General features: G+C 37.8%; 1 protein-coding gene and 1 long non-coding RNA gene across 14 annotated transcripts in view; one reads left to right on the forward strand and one right to left on the reverse strand.

The window, feature by feature from the left end:
* The window catches only part of Nrxn1 (neurexin 1), a 986,324-nt gene that overhangs the window by 660,831 nt on the left and 302,993 nt on the right, over positions 1-22,500 (reverse strand). The gene's annotated exons all lie outside the window — the stretch shown is intronic.
* Positions 16,696-22,500, forward strand: part of LOC104856423 — a 17,680-nt gene continuing 11,875 nt past the window's right edge. The window contains exon 1 of the long non-coding RNA XR_778633.3: positions 16,696-16,817. This is a non-coding gene — a long non-coding RNA (uncharacterized LOC104856423). The remainder of the gene's footprint in view (positions 16,818-22,500) is intronic.

Genomic DNA, 22,500 nt, shown 5'->3' on the forward strand with positions numbered 1-22,500 from the left:
AAAACAATAATAAAGTTGTAGAATTGAAAAAAAAAATTCAACTCAAGGATCATAAGTGTTACCGAATGAAAAGCTAACATGAATGGTAAACAATTTTCCGTATAATGAAATTTCACTTTCAGGTATGCCACTCCAAATGTAATTATTTCTCTTGTTACAGGTATTTCAAGTTCTCACAGCCGGGTATTGATAAACCTCGGCTATGAAACTGCTGCTGCACAAAGCCGTCATGTGTATTTCAAAGACAAAAATAAGAAGTTTATTAAGACTGTAAGTTAAGTATTATAAGCTTTGAAAAATGCTGCTTATTTCTGGGTGGGTGGAAAGATAGGTGGGTATTCTGAGCATTATTATAATCTAAAAAATTTGAAGAAATTTACTTTGAATATGTTTTCAAGATCAAATGCCCCTCTAGTTAAAAATTGGGTTTAGGAGAAGATTGTCAAGAAAGATTAAAAAAAAATGTCATAAGTGGTCTGTGATATGTCCTTCTTCTTCTGCAAAGTCATCTGCCACTGCAGGGAGAAGTGCCTTGCTATAAAGGTAACCTAACAAATACTCACACTTTTCATGGGAATAATGGTGTCAACATTCTCTTAGATTAGGCATCCTTTTTTCATTTAGTCCTCAACAAAATTCCAGGCCAGGCGCTACAGTTGTGAGAGCTCCCATACTCCACAGATGCCTGGGGGGTGGGAGGGAATCTTTATAAAATGCTTCTTGTAGAAGCAGTATTTCCTTAAATGGTTCTTTTATGCCACAAATCCTCTAGTTTACTTCCTTTAGGGGATAAATCATTATATTACAGAATCATTAAAATAGAAACAAATACGTAGAAATCTACTTAGCAAGTTGTGCTAAGGTAAAATAATCTATGAAAACCATGGCCTCCCAAAAAAGCACAGAAAAAATTCAGCATAAGAATATTACCATGAAGAAATGATAATTCACCTAAGTAAACCTACACACAGTAGCTTTCAGCATTTTGGCAAGGAGAGGAATTTTGCTATGAAAGCAGTACTCTGAAAATCAAATGATGACCTAGTTTAAATTGTTATTAAGACACACAAGCATTTTACTTTAATGGTCATGAGCTTGGTTCTTACTATTTCAGAACCAAAAGCTTATTGCTTAGATAGTAAAGACACTTCATTCTCAAACTGTCCCTGTCCTACTTTGAATTGTTGGAGTATTATCCCTAAGGGTATCCTCACAGTTTATCTGCCCTCAGTGAAATCAGATGAAGATTGCCTAACTTCCATCTCTTAGGGACCTAAATAGAGAGTTTCTGTGAGATCATGGCACTCTGAGACTGAGACTATGTGTAACTCTTAGCTTCACTAGTGAGCTATTATGTTGTAGATATTAACCTCTCTGAAACTAAGATCTGCATTACAACAGAGGTATATCCTCACTGAGGTTAATTGGCCCTGTCCAGTGATATGTAGATTAATTGTGCACCAACCAATGATGTTGCCATAATACAGTGACTGAGATGTGGTAGCTTGGTGATTCTCAAACTTTAAATATGAAATCACCTGGGTATGATATTAAAATGCAGATCCTTACTAGATAGGTTCTGATTTTTTTCACCTTTAACAAATACCGGGGTGATGATGTTCATGCTGCTGAGTTACACATCACATCACCTTGAAGAGCAAATCTCTGAGAAGTCTCTAAATTGTTCATGGGCTGTTTATCATTTGAACTACCTAAACACTACAGCTTTTAGTTGCACGTCTCTGTTTAGACATTGTTCCACCATGTATTCCATGTAATTATATATAAGCATGTTTATTATATAAATGATAGAATTATTAGGTTATTAATAATTACTAAAAAATAATTACTTGTAATGTTGTTAAGGGATTGATTTCAATCCTTTCATACTTTTTAGGTTGGGAATCTCAGAGAAGGAAATGTTAAATAGTTCAATTTACATTTTCAAGGGCCTCGGATTTAGCTCAGTGGTACCATGCCTGCCTCAATTTACATTTTCAAAGCAACATTTAAGACTCACTTGAGATTCTAGTTAGTCTACAGTTAGTGAATACAATATTTTTTTTCTAAAACAATGTTAAGGAGAATCTGATTATGACAACAATAACATTATTAACAAAAATAATTACTTGTATTTGAATTATACAAATTAAATGACTTCTTAAGTTCTTTAACAAGATACCCATATTTTTCTAAAAATTCTAGGTTTACCAATTTTCAAATACCTTTGCAAATTTCTGATATACAAGATGGTGGAAGTTATAATTTAGAATAACAAAAGAAAAATGCACACTGTGCAGAGGGACAATAAACAGACTCTCTTCTAAATTTTTAAAAAATATTTAGTTATGCGGTCTTGATAGCATTAGAAATACCTTTTTGTTTTTGGTACTAGGGATTAAATTCGGGCCGTTGTGCTTGCCAGGAGGGTGGCAGAACCACAGAGCCAAATCCCTGGCTGTAGTCTAATATTCTTACTCCCTGGTATTTCAAAAAGATCCTGGTACACAGCAGCTGGTTATACAATAAACAGGAAACTAAACTGAGCACTCAAAAACAAAACAAAACAAAAAACAAACAACCCCCCCAAATAAGTTTCTCTATGCATAAAATATTTACTCAACAAAGATAAAAAACTCATTATCCTATTATTCAAAATCACATGCTTCTGAATGATAGGTGTATTATCTTCATTTTCAAGAAATTTATTTGTTTTAAATGTATTTCAATAGTGATAATTTTTCTGGGGAAAAAAATCAGTTACCATTCACAGAATTAATCTTCTTGCAAACATAAACACTTTGATCCAAAAAAACAAAAACACAAGTATATCATCTCACAATAGAAATTTAGAAGAAATGCAAAATGTTCAATTTGTTTTGGATGCATTTCAGATTTGTTTTCTTAATGTGCTTCAAATATGATAAGGTGACAAAATCACATGTCTATTGAGCCTCTGATTCTTGCTTTGCTATATATTTTATTATTCGTTGTATCATTTTTATCTTTCCTATTATTTTTCAATTCAGGGATTTATTGAGCAAACAGGGTAACTCAAGATTACTTCATCACCTTCTCTTTCAAATTGTTACAGATTTCCTCTGGCAGAGTTAATCATGGCTTCTGTTGTATTTCCAGGGCAATTTTTCATATTTTACTTATGGAGCTTGTCTCATAATATTAAGTTTCTTTGTCTTGCTCTCCATCCATAATTGTAAGGGCATTATCTTGCTTCTCTAAGTGAGCAATGTCTCTAGCACACAGCCTTGCACACAGGAGGTACTGATTAATATTGACTAGTAGAACGCACACATGCAAGCATTAATGCACATGCAAATGAGACAATTTAAACAAGATACTCCATTGGGGCAGAAATTAAGAGGAAATGTTCAGCCTGAGATGTTGTTCATTACTGCTTTCTGCTGGGCTGAAAAATGTCAGATTCTATAAAGTGTATCAAGTCCACAGAATTAAAATGTTATTGAACCCCCTGCAAGTCCATGTTAGGCTAGCTTGATATCTGAAGGCACCACAATTCAGCATGCCAACTGCTGATACAGTTTCAGGCTATGGGGCATCTGCTGAAAATAATGAAGAATAAAAATGTGTGGGTCCCCTGGAAGAGAGGTTGCTATGATCAAAAAAAGCTGAATTCCAGGCAAGAACTCACCAGATGCTTTGTGGACTAAAGAGCTGAGTTCCAGTTCCTCAGGGACCTGAACAGATGGGACTCCCTGAACCCAATCTCAAAGAAAAGTGTCTATGGCAAAATGCCGGGTTTCTGCGCCAAATGCTTATTCCATTGCCCCAAAGGCTACAAGGCACAGAACTGAACTGGTTCTTAGCAAAGTAGAGGCTAATGATTTATAGAAATCTGGAAAGTACTTTCAAATGTTTTCTGTGCATCTCTTTTAGTATGGTTTGTCACAGTTCAGAAAAGTGTGGTGTTATGGTTTGTGTTCAGATGTCCATCCAAAGCCCCGTGTAGTCACAGGTGGAACTTTTTCAGAGGTGGCTGAATCTAGAGTGCGTGATGCTGGGATTAGGTCTGTAATTACTAAATCTGTCCACTGATTGGTTTGCACTGCCCTAATTCTGACAGACAAGATAGAGTATAAAAGGGTAGAAAAAAGATGCTAAGGCACCTTGCTTGTGCACCATTTCTCTTCTGTGATGCCTGTCTGCCATGCTACTCTGCGTTGGAGCCAGCCAATTATGGACTAAAACCTCTATAAACTGTGAGCTAAAGAAACCTTTCCTTAATTTTGAATGTCAGGAATTTTGTCTCAGCAATGAGAAAATTTGGTACCAGAGAAGTGGGTCATTGCTATGACAGTACTTGACCATGTGATTCAGATGCCTTTGGAGTGGGCAGGTGGAAAGGGGAAGGGTTAGAAAAGGTTTTTAGGTGCCAGTTAGAAAAATGGAACACCTTAGGCTGTATTTGATGGGAGATTCTAGTTGGAGCTCAGAAGACCAGAATGCAGACAGAAATGATACCATTAAAGACCAGACTCAGGAGGTTTCTTCTGGGAAGAAGGACCACGTTGGTTATTGGACTCCTGAACATCTATGTTATGCTTTGCCAGAAACTTTGTCTGTATTTTGTTTATGTCCAGAGACTTTGCAATTGAAATTAAGAAACTGAGATTAAGAGCAGTGGACTAATTAACAATGCAGAAGAAATTTCAAGGCAGTCTAATCTGAAGGTGGTAGCGTGGCTAGTTTTGGAGGCTTTTAGTCAGATTTATGTTGAGAATCAACAGCAAACAACCCAGCAGGATGATTTAAAATGTTTTCAGTTTGGTCCAAAAGGAAGCTCCAGTAAAGTTATGATCTGCAAAGAGCAGAAATTGGTTGCTGAAAAGACTAGCAAGAAAAAGCCAAGTATTTCAGAAGAAGACAACAGAAAAGATGGCCCAAGGACATCACAAAAAGCAGTAGGACTCCAGCCTTTACAGCCTCAGAGTTGCAAAGGTAAAATACTTTGCTTTGAGAAGAGAGACCCAGAACACCATGTTCCAAAATGCTGGCAGCCTAGGGAAGTTACTTCTTGAAATTTGGTTCATAGGCACTAAACCCCTACAGCTAAGAGAGAAGGAAGCCTAGCTACTGCTCCAGTTGATAGCAGATCTTGGCATCATCCACGTGATGCTGGTTTTAGATGCATGTAGAATGCAAGAGCTGTGGGGTCAAAGAAGATTTCCACACAGATTTCAGGAGAAGGCCTGGCAGTGTGCTCCTGAGAGGGCAGTGTGTGAAGCTGAAGATGAATTAGAAACCCCAGAAGTTTGGAGATGTAAGATATGTAGATGATCTGAGAAAAACTGCAAGGAGGGAGCAGTGACCCACCCAAGAGAGAAGCCATGGGAACCATTACCAGCAGAAGTTCCTCAGGGGTGGTCCCAAGCCCTTTGGGGGTCACATCTTGCCACACATTGCCTCAGATGCTGCACATGGAACTGCAGGACTTAATATTTGCCTTTTTAGCTTTTGATTTTGTTTTTTCCCATCCGTATAGACAGGTAAGTTAGAAATATTACAGGCAGTCAGACAGGACTAGGACTTGAAGAAGTCAGTGTAGAACACATTTCAACTGTGGCTGGAGGCATATTCATTGAAAGCCAGGCCTCAAGATAAAGATCAAATAGGCATCTGTCATCCTAAGTGAGGGACCAAGACCTCACCACCCATCCTTTCCAGGAAAGGTCCCTGACCCATCCCTTCTAGGAAAGGTCCTTGGTTCTTTCCATAACAACTGCTATATGACTTGCTTCCCTATTGGATCAATATTACCTAAGTGACTGTCCTTGTGATCTTATTGGTTGACCATAGTTTTGTCCCACTTTATGCTCACCTCATGATTTTGAACTGACCTTGTGATTTTCCTCTACAAAACTTCTTTGAGAAGTGGGCACATGGGCAACCCACTTTCCAGGTCCCCTCTTGTCCCTCGTAGGCAGTACCTGTTTGTCCCTCAATAAATATTTCCATTTCTAACCTTCATTGTTCCTAGAGTTCAGTCTTCAATTTTAGAGAACACAAACTTGGTACAGTAGACATCTAGCAAGTTGGGATCTATTTCCCTTATACCATCCCTAGATCATTTTGGAGGTCCCATCAAGATAATTGAAAGGAGATTAAGAGTTTGCTTGTTTCATAGATTTGTATGTATTGTGACTCACTTAGGACATTGGAAATTATTGTCTTTGTCAATTGCCTATGCCTTGAATTTTTATGCCTTGTCTTTGTCAACTGCTTATGTCTTTAATTTTTATGTCTTGTTTCTCCTTTAAGGACTGTCTTTTATTAAAATTATGGTAAATTTAAATTGAGATGATAGTAAGATCATGATGTTTCTTTGATGGAACATTTTATTTCTGTTTTGTATACGCTATATTTGGACTTAGTGGTCAAACTCACTAGTGTTCCTTCTTTGACCTGTTTGACTGTTCTGGCTTATTGTATCTTAGGTAGCCAGTGCTAGATAAAAGTAACGTCAGACTTAGATATGAAATGTTATAAAATGGGTCTTTTTATGAAATCAAGTTCATATATAAGAATTATATATACCTAATAATCAAACATGGGGACCCATCTGCCAGTTAAACGGCAATAGGCTGGCACTGTTTTTAAGACTTGTAGGATAGGTTTCACTTGGAAAAACTGACTCTGATCACTCCTCTAATATTCTAGAGAAAATATTGAGCCTGTTCTGCCTCAGTTCCCTTTCTGGTCTGATATTCCACTGGTAAGCTCCTGAGATTCTCCATACTTGCCTTTCCAGGCTAAGGATGACAATCCATGAGCGAGTTGTCTCAATAACTCACTGTAAGTATGCAAAAAAGAAGAATTACTTCTCCTGATCTCATTTCTGATCTCTCCCTGCTACTCTGTACTTTCCTTTTTTTGGAGGCATTTAAGATTAGAGAGAAAGGAACCCTGAAGTGTCCTAACTTTTTTGTCCTAAGAACCTTTAAGTTGAGCCCATAAAAAATGAGCATTTGTCAATGCTGAAGACAGCGAAGTCATCTTAGATGAAGGAAGACAGCTCAGGCTTTTATCTGTCCCTTATAGAATTCATAACAAACAGTGGTGACTCTGTCAGCTAGTTAAATGGTCTTAGAACAGCTAAAATTCTTAAAGCAAAAAAATGTCCACTTATAGATCATCTCCTTATACTCCTCAGTGAGGTGAAAGTAAGCTCTCTCAGCAATATTCTGGAATCCTCCGTTCCAGAGGGACCAAAGATGACACTGTTGGAGGCCTCTCTTAAGCCTCCATTAAGAGCTGAGCTACAGGTTTGGACTCTTCTCTCTGCTAGTATGTTAGAAAACTTCCCTAAGTTTTTCTCCAGCTTGCTGACAATAAACTTTAGAACTCTTTGATTAGCTAAAACACCCTGTAACTAACCACCCCCATCCAGGCAGTCAGGCTGAGGCAGCTTGCAACAACTATTTGTCTTTCATGAAAGAGAACAACTATTAGGTAGCAATTCACACTTCTGCCTTGTGTATGTGAACTAGAATTTTAAAAAGGGATTTTAGTTTGCCTTTCTCTTCTTTCATGTGCAGGTAAGAAACTGATAAATGTGCCTTTAATAACATGTGAAATGTGGTTGCTAGGCGATAGCTGCAAGTTTAACCTGTGAGCTTCAGAGATAGAAATATTAGGGTGAATTTTGAGTAAAAATTAGCCCTGTCTTGCTCTAAGGAAAACTGCCTAGGTAGTTAGGTAGATAACTAACTTGACTCTATCTATATCTAAAGGTGATTTATTTTTTTCAAGCTGGGAGGTGTTGCAGACACTTTCAGTTTGTCCTCATTCCTTTTAAAACAAATTGAAAAGCAGTGGTTTAGATCTCTTGATTACTGGTTTTATTAGTAATTTTTTTTTCTGGAAACATCACTGTTCATTTGTAGCTTCCACTTTTACACACACGTGCTAGAATAAGGAGTATGATTTTCTGGGGAAGATTAAGGAGTGAGTTGGTAAGGATGGACAGTCTGACCCAACCTATCTTTTGGTCACTCTCCAGATAGCAACCACCTGCTCTAGAGAAAGTCACCTCAGAAATGACTTGAAGCTAGAGATTTAGCTCAGTGGTTCCACCACCTGCCTCCCAAGTGCAAGGATGTGAGTTCGATCCCCAGTACCAAAAATTAAAAAAAAAAGAAATTGATTAAAATTATAGATATCAAGTAGAAATTAAAGGAGTGCCAATTTTTTATCTTGTATTTCAGATGGGAGACTCAGTGTCAGAATCTTTTATTCCTTTGGAATATATTCTTAAGCACTGGGAAATGTTTGACCCTCATATATTGAGAAAGAGAAGTTTAGTATTTTTCTGCACCCACACATGACCTGCCTATGTCTTAGAGCCAAAATGGAATGCAGAAGTAAGTACTGATTATGATGATATTTCACAATTTCTATAGAAGAATAATACTGTAAGAAGGAGAAACATGGTCAGAATTATCTTATGTTCAGACTTTTTTCATATTAAGAAATAATTTTTATTTGTGTTTAAAATGTAAATATAAACCATAGGAAAACTAGCCATCTCTGACCCCTAAGGCACACTTAGATGTATTTATGATCACTGAGCCTGAAGCTACCTTTCTCATCCTTTGCAGTCTGATGTCAAAGTTCCCAAGGCAACCTTAATCTAAACCTCATCCACTGAGCCTGAGGTTTCTCCTTCCTCTCCTTCAGGTCCTAAGGGTGAGACTTCTAAGCCAGCTATAATTGAAGCCTCTATGGGGCTATATCCAACCTTACCTTATTTTGTTGAAACTCCTCAAGGACAAAATCCCTTGCAAGAGATAAATGGTGAATTTGGCAATACCCTTATCCATGTGTCCTTTTCTCTCAGTAAGCTCAAACAGACCAAACAAGATCTAAGAAAGTTTTCAGGCGACCCTGAAGTACACTGAGGTATTTACAGCACTTACTCAGACCAGTTAACAAGATTGAAAAGATGTAACAGGACTCTTAAATCAAACATTGACTTCTAATGAGAGACAAGCAGCAATACAAGCTGCTATTATTACATTTGGAAATGATTATCATATTGTTAACTTTATTGTTAATGATTACATTGTTAAAAAAATGTTTAACCATTTTGTTAATATTGTTGATTTTTTAGAATATCATATTAATTTCAGAAGATAGGCAGCCAGGGGAACAGCTGGTTCTTATTGGAATGCAAGCAGAACCGACACAAAATCTCTACTGGTCCACCAGTCACACAGGAGATCGGAATAGGAGACATCTCCAGACATGTATTCTTAAAGGTCTAAAAAGGATGAGAACTAAGCCTTTCAATTATTTTGAACTGTCAACTGTTCTCCAGGACAAAGACGAGAACCGCTTTGACTTCTTAGATTGTTTTCAAGAGGCACTGATGAAACATTTATCTCTAGCTCCTGATTTGATAGGACAGGTTATTCTTAAAGACAAATTTATTACCCAGTCAGCCTCAGATATTAAGAAAAAACTACAAAAGATGGCTTTTGGTCCAGATAGCTCACTTGATACTTTAGTAAGAATTGCCTCCTCAGTATTTCATAATGGAGACCAGGAAGAACCTAAAGAGAGAAAACAGAGAGACCAAAAGAAAGCAGTTGCCTTGGTTCTGGCTTTAAAATGTATAGACCCCAAGTCTGATTCTTGGGATCTAAGAACTTAAAAACTAAACTCCTGTGCCATGCTATCACTGTGGAAAGCCTAGCCACCTTAGAAGGGACTGTGATAAGAACTTTCATGACAAGAAGCCCTCCTGAACCCCTGAACCATGGTATTTGCAAAAGTGACTTCTGGAAGTCGGACTGCCCTCTGAGGTAAAGGCCACAGGAATTAGACCCATCTAACTAGCTAGCCCAACAAGACTGAGGGTCCCCAGGGCACTCTCTGCCTTCTCCCTCTTGCCAGACTGTCATCTCCATAGAGGAGCAGCAGATATTCATGACAATAGAGGGAAAAGAAGCCAGCCTATCTCTGGACCCTGGTGCATGTCTCAGTATTTCTTTTCAGCCCTGGCCTTCCTTCCATCTGTTACATTTTAGGAAAATGAGTCACTGGAGAGGAGATAACTTGCTATTTCTCAGAACCCCAAAGCTGTAACTCGGAAGGCTTGTTTTTAACACATTCTTTTTTAGTTATGCCTGAAAGTGCAGTTATGGATAAATAAAGGTAAAATAGGTATAGCCATAAGAACTGCCCCAGTACAAACACATCTGCCCTCCAAGGTCTGAAATTAAAAGAGGACTATGGCCTATGATTGACAATTTATGGGCACAAAGTTTACTAAAAGTCTGTAACAGCCCTTACAATCAGAATCTTGGCAGTTTAAAAACCAAATGGGGAGTGGAGGTTGGTACAGAACATTACATTGGTAAATGTGTTTTGAATTTTCCCAAGTCACAGTCTTGAAATGTGTAGATGAAATACTGTTATGTGTCCCTCAGAAGAGTTCTCTAGACAAGGCATCCATGCTCTGCTGGATTTTCTAGCAGACAGAGGTTATAAAATCTCTAGGTCTAAGGAACAATGTTACCATCTTCAGGCCCAATACTTGGGCCTTATCATATCTAAGGGAACCCAAAGGCTGAAAGACAAGATAATTAAACAATACTTTCCTTCCAGAAACATAGGAACTAAGACAGCTAAAGGAATTCCTAGGAATTATAGGTTTTTGTCACCTCTGGATAGTAGGGTATGGTGAGATTGCATGACCCCTCAGTCAGCTTATAAAGGAAGCCAAAAAGTCAGATACCTGTATTTTAACCGGGGAATCTGATTCCCAAAATGCATTCCAGAAGCTTAAACAAATGCTTCTAAATGTCCCAGCATTGAGTCTAACAACAGGACACACTTTCATTCTGTATGTGGAGAGCCAGGACATGGCTTTAGGAGTCCTTATGCAGGATCAAGGACCTGCTCAACAAGCTGTTGGGTATCTGAGTCATAAAGTAGACATTGTAGAAAAAGGATAACCTGCGTGCTTTAGAGTTGTGGCTGCTATAGCTCTCTTAATATCAGAGGCATCCAAGTTGACTTCATGCAAAGATCTTGTTATGCATATACCTCAAAGGTGGCAGGATTTCTTTCTTCCAAATGGAGCTATGGCTATCAAACAACCTACTTCTTAAATATCAGGCTCTAATTCTAGAAAGATCAGCCATTCAAATAAAGACATGCTCCTCCTTAAACTCTGACACCTTTCAATCAGAAAAGGAGTAAACCGAGGCTGAAAGACATGAATGCAAAGAAGTAATTCTCCATACATACACCAGATAAGGTTCATTAGATACACCCCTACCTTACCCTGAAATGACTCTTCTGCGATGGCAGTTCCTTCATGGAAAATGGGACGAGAAAGGAACAGTATGCAACAGTGAAAAGTAGACACTTGAAAGTTTTTCACTTGCCCCCTGGACTAGTGCTCAGGTGAAGAACTCATACCTCTGACCAGGCGTTTACAACTTAATAAAAAAAGTCAGTATTTATAAAGATTCAATGTATGCTCTCCTTGTATTACATGCCCACACAGCGATATGGAAAGGAAGAAATGATCTGATAGCCAGTGGATCTCTCATGGAGTATTATAAGAGGATAGGTAAACTTTTATCATCTGTCTGTATGCCTTGCAAAGTAGTGGCTATTCACTGAACAGAACACCAAAAGGGACTTGGTGAAATATCTCAAGGTAAACAACTGGCTGATGCAGCTGCAGAAGGTGCTGCTAAAGGGTCCCTCTTTCAAGCCCCTGACCTGTGAAGGGTCTCTTAATCATACTTGACCCAAATATTCTCAGCCAGAAATTGAATGGGCCCTCTCCCATGTGTGTCAGTTCCTTCATTCAGGAGGATTAAAAATAAGGTAATGATAAACTGTTCCTTCCTGGTGCTAGTCAGTGGAAAGTTATGAAGTCCTTACATCAAACCTTTCACTTTAGGAGGTAAAAGACCCAGAAGGTGGCCTCAAAGTTATTCAAAGGGAAGGCACTTTCTCAGACAATACAACAGACAGTGAAGACATATGAGCTCTGCCAAAAGAACAATCCTCCTAATGTGAACATAGCTCCTCCATGTATATAGACATGGTAAATACTCTGGAGAAGACTGGCAACTCAATTATACTCATATAACAAAAAGTAGGGGACTCTAGTACTTACTGGTCTGGGTAGATACTTTCACAGAGTTGAGGTCATTCTTTGTAGAATAGAAAAGATACAAGAGGTGGTAAAGATTTTGGTCTTACATCTCCAGATTGGGACTTCCTAAGAGCTTACACAGTGATAATGGGCCTTCTTTTGAAGCAACAGCCACACACAGTGTATCTCAGTCAATGGGCATTTTCAATCACCCTCACTGTGCATGGAAGCCACAATCATCAGGAAAAGTAGAGAAAATGAATAAGACCCCTAAAGAAACCCACCTACAGTGGCCTCACTTACTACCTTTAGCTCTTATCAAAGTAAGAAATATACCTCAAATTTTAGGCCTTAGTCCATTTGAAATGCTTTATGGATGCCCTTTCTCACTAATAATTTTCTCTTTGATAGACAAACAGATGCCTTACTGAACAACGTCACCTCACTGGCTATAATCCAACAGACTCTTCAACAGCTAACAGAAGCTCAGCCTAAAGAAATGGGAAATCCCATATTCCACCCTGGAGATTTGGTACTGGTAAAGTATCTCCCCTCAACATCTCCTGCCCTAGGACCAACTTGGGAAGGACCATACACTGTAATCTTGTCAACTCCATCAGCTGTCAAGGTAGCAGGCCAGGCTCCTGGATGCAGCACATCAGACTGAGTATGAGTCCAAATCTGAACACTCCTGTTAACCCTTGGAACTTAAAATTCTTGTTCAAAAAGAAAGCAAAGCCTTCGGATAAGTAATCTAAAATGTTACTCTTAGCCCTTTTACTGATCACTTCACCTCTTAAAGGAAAGTGCAATTCCCTTCTTTGCTCCTTGTAAGCACAAGAATATTCAGAGTCATTGCAAGAAATGTCTTGAGGATATGTGGCCTGCTCCCCTTGTTAAGTACATTAGGACTTCCTTGGTGGGTAGCCTCACTTCAAGGAGATGACTGGAATAAGCTACAAGACAGATGAGACAAGAAAAAGTTCAATAATTCACAGTTTAGCCCACCATTACTAGGTAACTCAGTGGCCTATAAACTACATCCTTGATCCTGGAAATAATTGAACTTTTCCTTAATGCCACTGAAGACTCTCTACAGACTCTACTAAACCCTCTATTAAGTAAGGGTCCTATCATGGGGTCTAAGAGTCACAGATATCAAGATGGCTATTTTCAGATATGGGATGATTATATATATGGTTAGCTCCCACTATAAGACATCTTGGTAGAAAGGCTCGCTTATGTTGGAAACAGAGAAATCATTCTCATTGGTCTAACTCTATCAAATGCTAGGGACAAACATTCCCTGAACAGTGTATACACACCATAATTTTACAGGTTGCAAACTGGTTTACACCAGACTGGATTAATTGCCCTAGAATTAGAAAAGAAACCCCCAATGGCCCTCATTGAGCCTGTGGAACCCATTTGTGGCCCTGGTTACACCATGGATGGAGAGGGAGCTGCATACTGGGATTTTTGTGGTTACAAGGCAGGAATGTCAAAAGTATCTACAAACCTGCAAACTTACCCCATCTATGATATGGATGGTCTACCAGTTTCCCTGCATTTGGCTTCTATTTTTATCCCTTCCCTAGGATTACAGGATGTCATACAACACATCAAGGCCTTGACTACCTATACTCAATGGGTCTTAAATGATACTACAACTGGTCTCTCTCTTGTGAATGAAGAATGAAAACTAATGAGGCAAGCCATCCTCAAAATCATATGGCATAAGACATTCTAACAACAGAATTAAGGGGGTACTTGTACAATTATAAAAGCTGAACATTGTGTGTACATTCCTGATCCTTCCACTAATATCTCTATGGCTGTTCAGGATATTAAATGGCAGGGCAATGCCAAGATGCAATCTGAAATTCCCTGGACATTTTCCTTATCCTTTTTGTGGGAAGCTATTACCGGCTCTTACTGTTGGAAACTTCTGTTGGTTATATTCATAATAATCTTGTTGATCTTAGTATTTAGCCCATCCACAGTTAACTGTTTCTTTGGCTTTATCTCTTCTAGATTTAAAGCAATATTCCTACCCAGGACAAGAATGCTTAGTTTTGACTGAGGACCTTTAGGTAGTATCTTTGACTACCAAACACAACTACAACCCCCTTTTCAACCAGGAGTAGACAAGATGGTATTTGCCCCTTCTACTCTCATGGCAGTTGGGAATATCTGTTAAGAATGGGGAATATTATAGACAGCTAAGTTAGAAATATTATAGGCAGTCAAACAAGGCCAGGCCCTCAAAGAAGTCAGTCCAGAAGATCAGAACACATTACAACCGTGGTGGAAGCACATTTGTTGAAGGCCAGGTTTCAAGATAGAGATGAAGTGACTATAACTCCATATTTCCCAAGGAATGAAGGATAATGATTGGTATTCTAAATAGGCATCAGTCACCTTGGGTGTGGGAACTAAGTCCTCCTAACCCATCCTTTTTAGGAAAGGTCCTTGTTCTTTCCTTGCACACTTGCTAGGTGACTTGCTTCCCCATCAGATCAATAGTACCCAAGCAACTACACTTGTAATTTTATTGGCTGACTATAGCTTTGTCCCACTTTCTATTTACCTGGTGATTCTGTACCCACCTCATGATTTTGCTCTATAAAACTTCTTTGAGAAATATGATCCTGGACAACCAACTTTGCAGGTCCCCTCCTGTCCTTCTCAGGCAGCAGGTGTCTGTTCTTCAATAAATGTTACCTGCTAACCTCCATTGTACCTAGAATTTATTCTTCTAATTTAGAGAACACCAACTTCGTTTAGGAGACATCTAGTAGGTTGGGAGTTATATCTATTTACCTCATATCAACCCTAGATCACCATTCCATTGTATCTCCCCACTTGAACCTGTTGGAACGTCATGTTTTACTTGTGCCATTATATTTTGGAAGTGTTTAACTTTATTTTATTTGTACAGGGCCCCATAGTGAAGAGTTTGCCTTGAATCTGAGAAGATGTAGGACTTGGACTTTTCAGGAACAATTTCATGCAGAAATTGTGAGGATTCTGGCAACTGTTTAGAGATGGATTAGATGCCTTTTGTGTAAAGGAATGTGTGTGAGGGGCAGAATGTAATGGCTTATGTCTAGATGTCCCCCAAAGCTTTTCCAGAGGTGGCAGAATCTAGAGTGTGTGATGGTGGGATTAAGTGTGTGGTTACTAAATCTGTCCAGTGATTGGTTTGGAACTTCCCTAATCCTGGTAGCCTAGAGTAGAAAAAGAGTAGAAAAAAAAAGCTGCTAAGTCCCCTTGCTTGTTTCGCTACCTTCAGCCTGCTATGAATTGTTTCTTCTCTGCAGTGCCTTATCTGCCATGCCACCCTGCCTGGGAGCCAACTGATTATGGACTAAAATCTCTACAAACTGTGAGCTAAATTAATCTTTCCTCCTTTAAATTGGCATGTCGGGTATTTTGTCTCAGCAAGAAGAAAGTAACTAAGACATATGGCAAGCATCATTATCTTGTTTATCCCTTTATAAGAGGAAGGGTGTGTGGCTGCCAAAGTAGGGACCAGACTCAGAGAGGTAACACCCCAGTGCCTATTAGAGCTGTGTGACTGGGGAGGGGATAGCATTGAAAACTTGTCATTTAAAAAAACTCGTTATTTAACTGTCACTTAAAAAACACTTCCCACTTCTTGCTCTCATTTTTATATACCCCTCCCCTTCTGTAACAGCCCAGTAATCTAGGCTGTGCTTTTATTTCTCTCAGTGATTCCTAAGAAGCTTACTTTCTCTTACTTTTTCTTTATACAAATACTGAAAATAAGGAAAAAGAAATGTAACAGCAGTTAAAGATAATGATTCTGTGGATGGATTACTTAGGTTGAATGTTAGCTTTCCTACTTAGTAACTTGTTTTGTCCCAGGTCCGTTCTCTAATTATCCTGTCTCCGTCACCCCATTTGTCACCTAGGGATAGCATTAGTGTATAAATATTGTCATGCTCATAGTATCACCTGGAACATGAGAAATACTGAAAAGAGATGGTGAATCCCTATATGTAATTTAATAATAAAACAGTATTGAAGATAAAATACCAAAAATATATAATAAAATACCACTAAGCGTTGTTTTCTTTCAGGACTGCTATGTTTGAACTACTGAATATCAAATTATTTCATACCATTTCATTAAATTATATTTCAAAAGTAAAGTATTTTTTCTCTGTTTCTCATGTCTCTATGCACATGTCTCTTAGGCAACTCACTGGATGTTAAAATAGTATGTAAGAACTTTTTAAAAATACTTCATCATCATATCATCATCATCATTATCATGATTGAATATGTGACTCTCTTATTCCTCCAAGGAAAGCTCCAACTTTTTAATGTCCCTTTGTATAGTGGCTACTGCAATCCTAGGCACAATTAGGCTCAATGAAGTGTATCCCACTGGGATTTTTTTGGAGGATCTGATTCAAGCAATGTGCTTTACTAGCAGTAGCCAACTTAGGGATACAAAGTCAAGGTGAGGGTCCATCTCCATTACTCATTAACCATGTGTTGTGCTGAGGACTCAGTGTTCTTACTTGCATAATGCAATTACTATTACTACCTCACATGTAAAAGGGGGGATTTCTATAGTCTGCTATCTTGCAAGTGAAAGGAGCCATGGATAGCTGGTCTCTGTTCACAGGTCAGTGTTGTCATTTTGTTATATCATCGGAAGAGTTAAAATACATTTCAGTGTTTCTAAGATCTGGGAAAAAAGCGTGGCTTGGTTTATGATAAATTCAGCTAATGGCACATTAAAATCTGTTCAGTTCTTTGATATTTGCACAAACGCCACACTAAAATTTAGAAGCAAAAAAGCCATCTTCTGTGTTTTAAATCAGGTAGAGAAAATTTATATTCTTTGTTGACCTGAACTTCTATGAAAAACAGTCTCAGCTCCTTGTTCCTCCTTGCTGTCTAAACCAGAACCTGCATCAGTAAACAAACTCCCTGGCTCCAGGACAGCAGTCCAGTGTAGCAAAGAAACATTATTCATCCCCAGCACATAACTGAGTGATCAAAGGACTGTGTCTAAATTTATACTACGTTCATAGAAGAAGATGGCTATTCTGTGAACTGGCTCATTCCAAAATGACTACTATGAATAGGTTATCCCAACATGAAAAATTGTAATATAGAAGGTAGTTTATAGCCACAATGTCAGTCAGTTGATCAAAAATTGAGTATTCCTGTTGAATCCTCAAGGCAAATGCATAGGTCCTGGGTTATTGGGGGTTCCTTTGTATTTTCTCATAAACTAGGAATCTTGTAAGTCTTACCCAAAACTATTTTAAAATGTTTCATTGAAGTGATTCAACTGAAGACAGCATTGCTGCACAAAATCAAGGCATTATTATTAGTAGTTATGTAATAACATGGCAAGTAAAAAAAATGTGGCTCTCTGTGGGAAATGGGAAAGCAAAAAAGAAGCTCTCTTTCCAAAAGAGGAAATGAAGCATATGGAAAAGTCAAAATAAGTTGTAAATATTTTTAAAATATATATAGACTATGACTATGAAGTATGAGAAGAAATGTGGTTAAGGCATAAACCTCAATAAGAAACCTAGGGGAAGTGAAGACATAACTAGACGTTGTTTAGTACTGACTTTGAGGCCCACACAGGAGGTGCTCAAATATTAATGAAGCCCGCTTTTCTTCCTTCTCTTGGATTTATGGATACCACTGAAGTTCTTCACATTCTCCAAGTCCCTTCTTCTTTCAACAATGGAACATAATCTGAAATGCAAGTCTAGCCATGTTTTGTTGCTGTTGTTGTTTGTTGTTATTGTTGCTGTTCTCATTTGTAAATGAGAGGTACTCTTTTCCTCTCTGAACAAAGAGAAACAAGCATAGAAGGATAACCTAAGAGCCAAGTTTGGACAGCAGTTTACTACAAACGGGAATTGAGGATCCTCGGCAACTCTAAAGTTCTCTGTTGTTTAAAAGAGGAAAGGTAAAGACTAAGGTCATCTGCATGAAGGAAACACTTGACCTTCTGAGTTTGGGCACTGATGCATTGTGAGAATTGCAGTGTGGTCACTACATGTGGCAGTAGAGAACCTTTCTGATTATATTGGGGATCTATCATTTCTTCCCACTCACATAAGATTGGATGTCTTCTGAACCCCTCACTTCATATTATCTTACAGATTTGTTTGTGATAAAAGTCTCTAAAGTATAATTAAAGTTTGAGCTGGCCTAATTAAGTTGATAAAATTTGCAGTAGGGACTTAATTCCCTCTAGCATTTCACTCATCTTTTTCCCTTTTTAGCATCCTTCCTTCTGTTCTTTCTGAGCAATTTTTAGTAGCTGCATTTTAAATCACCTTAGAGTCAGTGTCTCCACTCAACTGATTATCAGATTTCCAGCAGGTACATATGGCTAAGGACCAACCTTAAACAAAGGATTCTAAGGTGTTTCGCTGACTACACACTCCCTTCCTGCCTCTTCAGTTTCATTTTCTCACTAGCAAGCTACATTAAATAATATTCAGGCTACAGGAGGGAAATGGGTATTTCACAGCATCTGAAGCACAAAGAGACTAAGAAATACTTAAGAATTAGATTCTGAGAGAAGATTAACAAGAAACATCAAGCATGCTAATGTCACCACAGAAGCTCTCATGGTGAAGACAGTGGAATAAAAATACACAGTAGTAAGAAAGATTCTCATCTCCTTTGCAGATAATACAAAACTACCTCTAGCACTTACTTCAACAAGTGACTGTGAAACTCTGATGTGGGAGAAAGTAACATTCAGGTGGTCTAAGATGAACAGGCCTGGCTGTAGGCGGCCTCAAATGGACACCAAGCTCCTGACTCAGATACCATGATTACTCTTTCTGCAGGTTCTCTAACTTCCCCTCCGATTTTGACAGTTACTCAGAAAACTCCTGGTTAGAAAATTCAATTTAAATTAAAATAATTTAAAAATGCTTAAGCAATATGCTTCACCATTTATTCAATATTATAAAAATGCAAAAAATATAAAAAAGTACTTCTGCCAAAGCAAGCTTAATGCTGTTTTTATAAATACAACATTTCAAAGCATATTTTAATAACCTATTATTCTCTAGAGATGGAACACATGGGGGCTGAGTATAATGGCAACTCATTATTGACAATATTCCTTTAACTTGCCTTAACTTCATATCTACGAAAATTATTTTCAGTGTGATCAAACATTTCCTCAAGGACTCTGATTTATTTGTATAAAAATATAAATATTTTTTTGAAAACTATTTTTATTCTTCTCTTTGAAGTTCCTGGGCATTCACAGTCTCTTTTCATTTTAAACAGACTATTATTACATGATGCTCAGGTTGGGTTTAACCAAATATTTTTTAACTGATTTTATTTTTTTGAAAATTGATAATGACATTTTAAAAAGTAACTTCCTTTTTGAGGATCTGTTGCTATGAGTGTGAACCAAGCATCATTTTGCATCAAATTTCATGGAATGGAAGCTCTAAGTTACTTCCAATATAAAGTTATTTCAATATTTCAGCTATTTCCTTTTCACTTTAATCTTTAGCGAATGAAGATGTGAATTAATAAACACAGTAGGCCATCTCTATTTTCATATTTTGAGTGCCACTGTTTATAATGAGAGTCAGACAATGAAATATTGTATTTCATCTGACAGTATTCCATTTTGTAACTATGCTTTATCCTTAATTTTTCGTGGTTAAGTAATTCTTCTAGGTTTGTTTCTCCATTTTTAATATAAGGAGACTGGACTTGGAGAGTGATTTCGAAGACTCTTCCTACACAAATGTTCTAAAATTTCTTCTGTGACTTGACTTTTAAAATCCCAGGAATGGTTATTCTAAGGGGCACTGCATGCTAGATTAAAAATAAAAATATTATGGGCCCATAAAGGGACCTTTTAATTAAGCAATGATGCAAACAATGTGTAAGAGAGGCAGTCTAACCCAGGGCAAAGAAAAACTCACAGGTAAAGACTTACCATTAAGGGAATTTCTGTGAGAATGAATGCTGGTGAATTTTTGCACTTTTAGTAGCTCTACAAAACTGACCTATCTGACATAAGGTGATTTAACTCAAAACCCATGAAACTTTGTCACTGTTTCATTTTAGAATCAAAAACTAGACCTTCTAAATAGCAGTTCAAACGTGGATGAAAACTGAGGTATCTAAAAGACATCCAACTGGGGTCGATTTGAAATTGTGGGCTGACTGAGCCTGTATCCTTCTCCTCTGTACTGTGTCAGAAGGAAACTGAGTAGAAGATACTGCACAGGATCAAGAAAAACCTGGCGGTATTTGCTCCAGACACATAGTCCAGGCTATGGAAGAGAGAGGAGTAGAAAGCACCTGCCTGAAAAGAGGAGTGGTCTGTGTGGGGAACCTACAGAGACCAGCATGAGCCAAACAGCTACCAACTAAAACTCACTGAGATGACCACTGGACTCACGTTCTTGCTATTGTAGTTTCTGTGATTAAAATTTTAATATAAAAAGATAAATACTAGCTTACATCAAATCACACACATTAAGATACTGAAGATGTTAAACAAACTGAAGCATGGCGTAATTTGAAGCTGTCATTCCAGGTCAGGAATTAACTTCAGCTTCATACATACAAAAATCTGCCTCTCCCATGCAGATCCGGCAGAAAACATGTGTCTCATTTGAGCTCTGGGATCACAAAAATCCTCACTTTTTTACAGGACGCCATCAAAAGTTCATTAGCTAAATCTTCACTTGTGCCAGAAAGCCTTGGATTCCCATTCTGTTTGCTAATCCACAGCAGGTGCAACTTTTTATAGATGAAGCAGGGCATGGGAATGACAGAAGGTCAGCCTGGTTCACCATGTAAATGAGGAACACAATATGGTTTGCATGCAGTTTGTCTAATTTTTCATCGCCAGGAAAGGGTTTTAGGAATCATTTCGTGAAATCTAATATTTTTACCATGTTCCTTCCTAACCCATAATATCTTCTCCATCCCCTCTCTTCCGAAGTCATTGCCATTCTTCATGACTCACATTCTCACTCTCTTTATCTTTCTCTTCTATTGCAACTCTCACTCACTTCACCCTCTTTTTAACCCAAATGAATATAACTGACATGCAACTTATCACCTCACTCCTCACTGTCTATTGTGTTTCTAAAACTTGTTTCATTTCTAATGAGTTAGACAGTTTGTACAATCTTCTGTAGTTGTAATGACTCTAACAAACATTTCTGTTGCTACACCTTACATCAAGGTAGGTAAGAACAGTAACAACACCCAAATCACACATTCATGCGTGAATACCGACCTTTCTCACTTGGCCTCTGTGGTACCTTCCTGAAGAAACTTACTCAATCTGAACCTCAAAGTCTTTGAAAAATACAGATAATAAAATTACTACCTACGTTTTGAGGATCACTGAAACATTCTTTAAGATGGCACTAAGCACAAAGTAAAAACTCTGAAAGCTTTAGTGCTTGTTTTTCAAAATAATAATTATTTTATTAGTCTGTTTTCACCTACAGAGCTTAAAATAGGCCTAGGTAATATCATACAACTCTTACAAGTTCTTCTCTGAGAAGCAATCAATCATTTCCACTCCAAATTACGGGCAGATTTAGTCTTTCAGAACTACATCTCCTTGTATTTGTTATTAACTATAGCACTTTAAATCCCCTTAAGAGTTCTATATTGATAGCCCCACTTAGTGGGCAATGGCACATTCAGCAGTGACTGTTTTGCACTAATAAGTACATGAATCAAGATCATGTGATTAAAATATTTCTTTAAAATAAAGCAAGTTGTGTCGCTGCTTATCAAGAGCACCTAGAGCTAAATAATTAGTAGTTCAAATTTCTTCAACTTTACATTTTGATGTCTACATATTAAACTGCAGCCATGCAATAGAAACCAGGTCATACCTGAATGGAAGAAAAGGTTGCTTTTATGAAAAATACTCATAAAAGTCGAAAGATCTTTCTCTCCCCCAGCCCAACAAATTCCAACCCTATAAAAAGTTATACCAGACAATAATGGCTGACAATGGGTGATGAAATTATCGCAAATCCTTGTATTTTTCTTGGGTAAATGCCAAGTACACTTACCAGACCACAAATGATACAGCTTTACTCCCTTCAGAACATGTTTAAATCACAGGAACAAAATTATATCATTCTATAGTTTTGTTTTTTTGTAGTCTTTCTCCTGTAGACTAATATTTTCTTCCTTCTTTCTCTACCTTTCAAAAACAAACCCCACTATATGCATGACAACTAAGGCATTTAGTTTGAAATGAGCATGTAAGTCATTTCATGTAGCTTTAGACGCAACATCTCCTTTTATTTGAC

This window comes from Fukomys damarensis, unplaced genomic scaffold, assembly GCF_012274545.1.
Source record: "Fukomys damarensis isolate Sample0158 unplaced genomic scaffold, DMR_v1.0_HiC HiC_scaffold_2, whole genome shotgun sequence".
In the NCBI taxonomy this organism is placed as follows: Eukaryota; Metazoa; Chordata; class Mammalia; order Rodentia; family Bathyergidae; genus Fukomys; species Fukomys damarensis.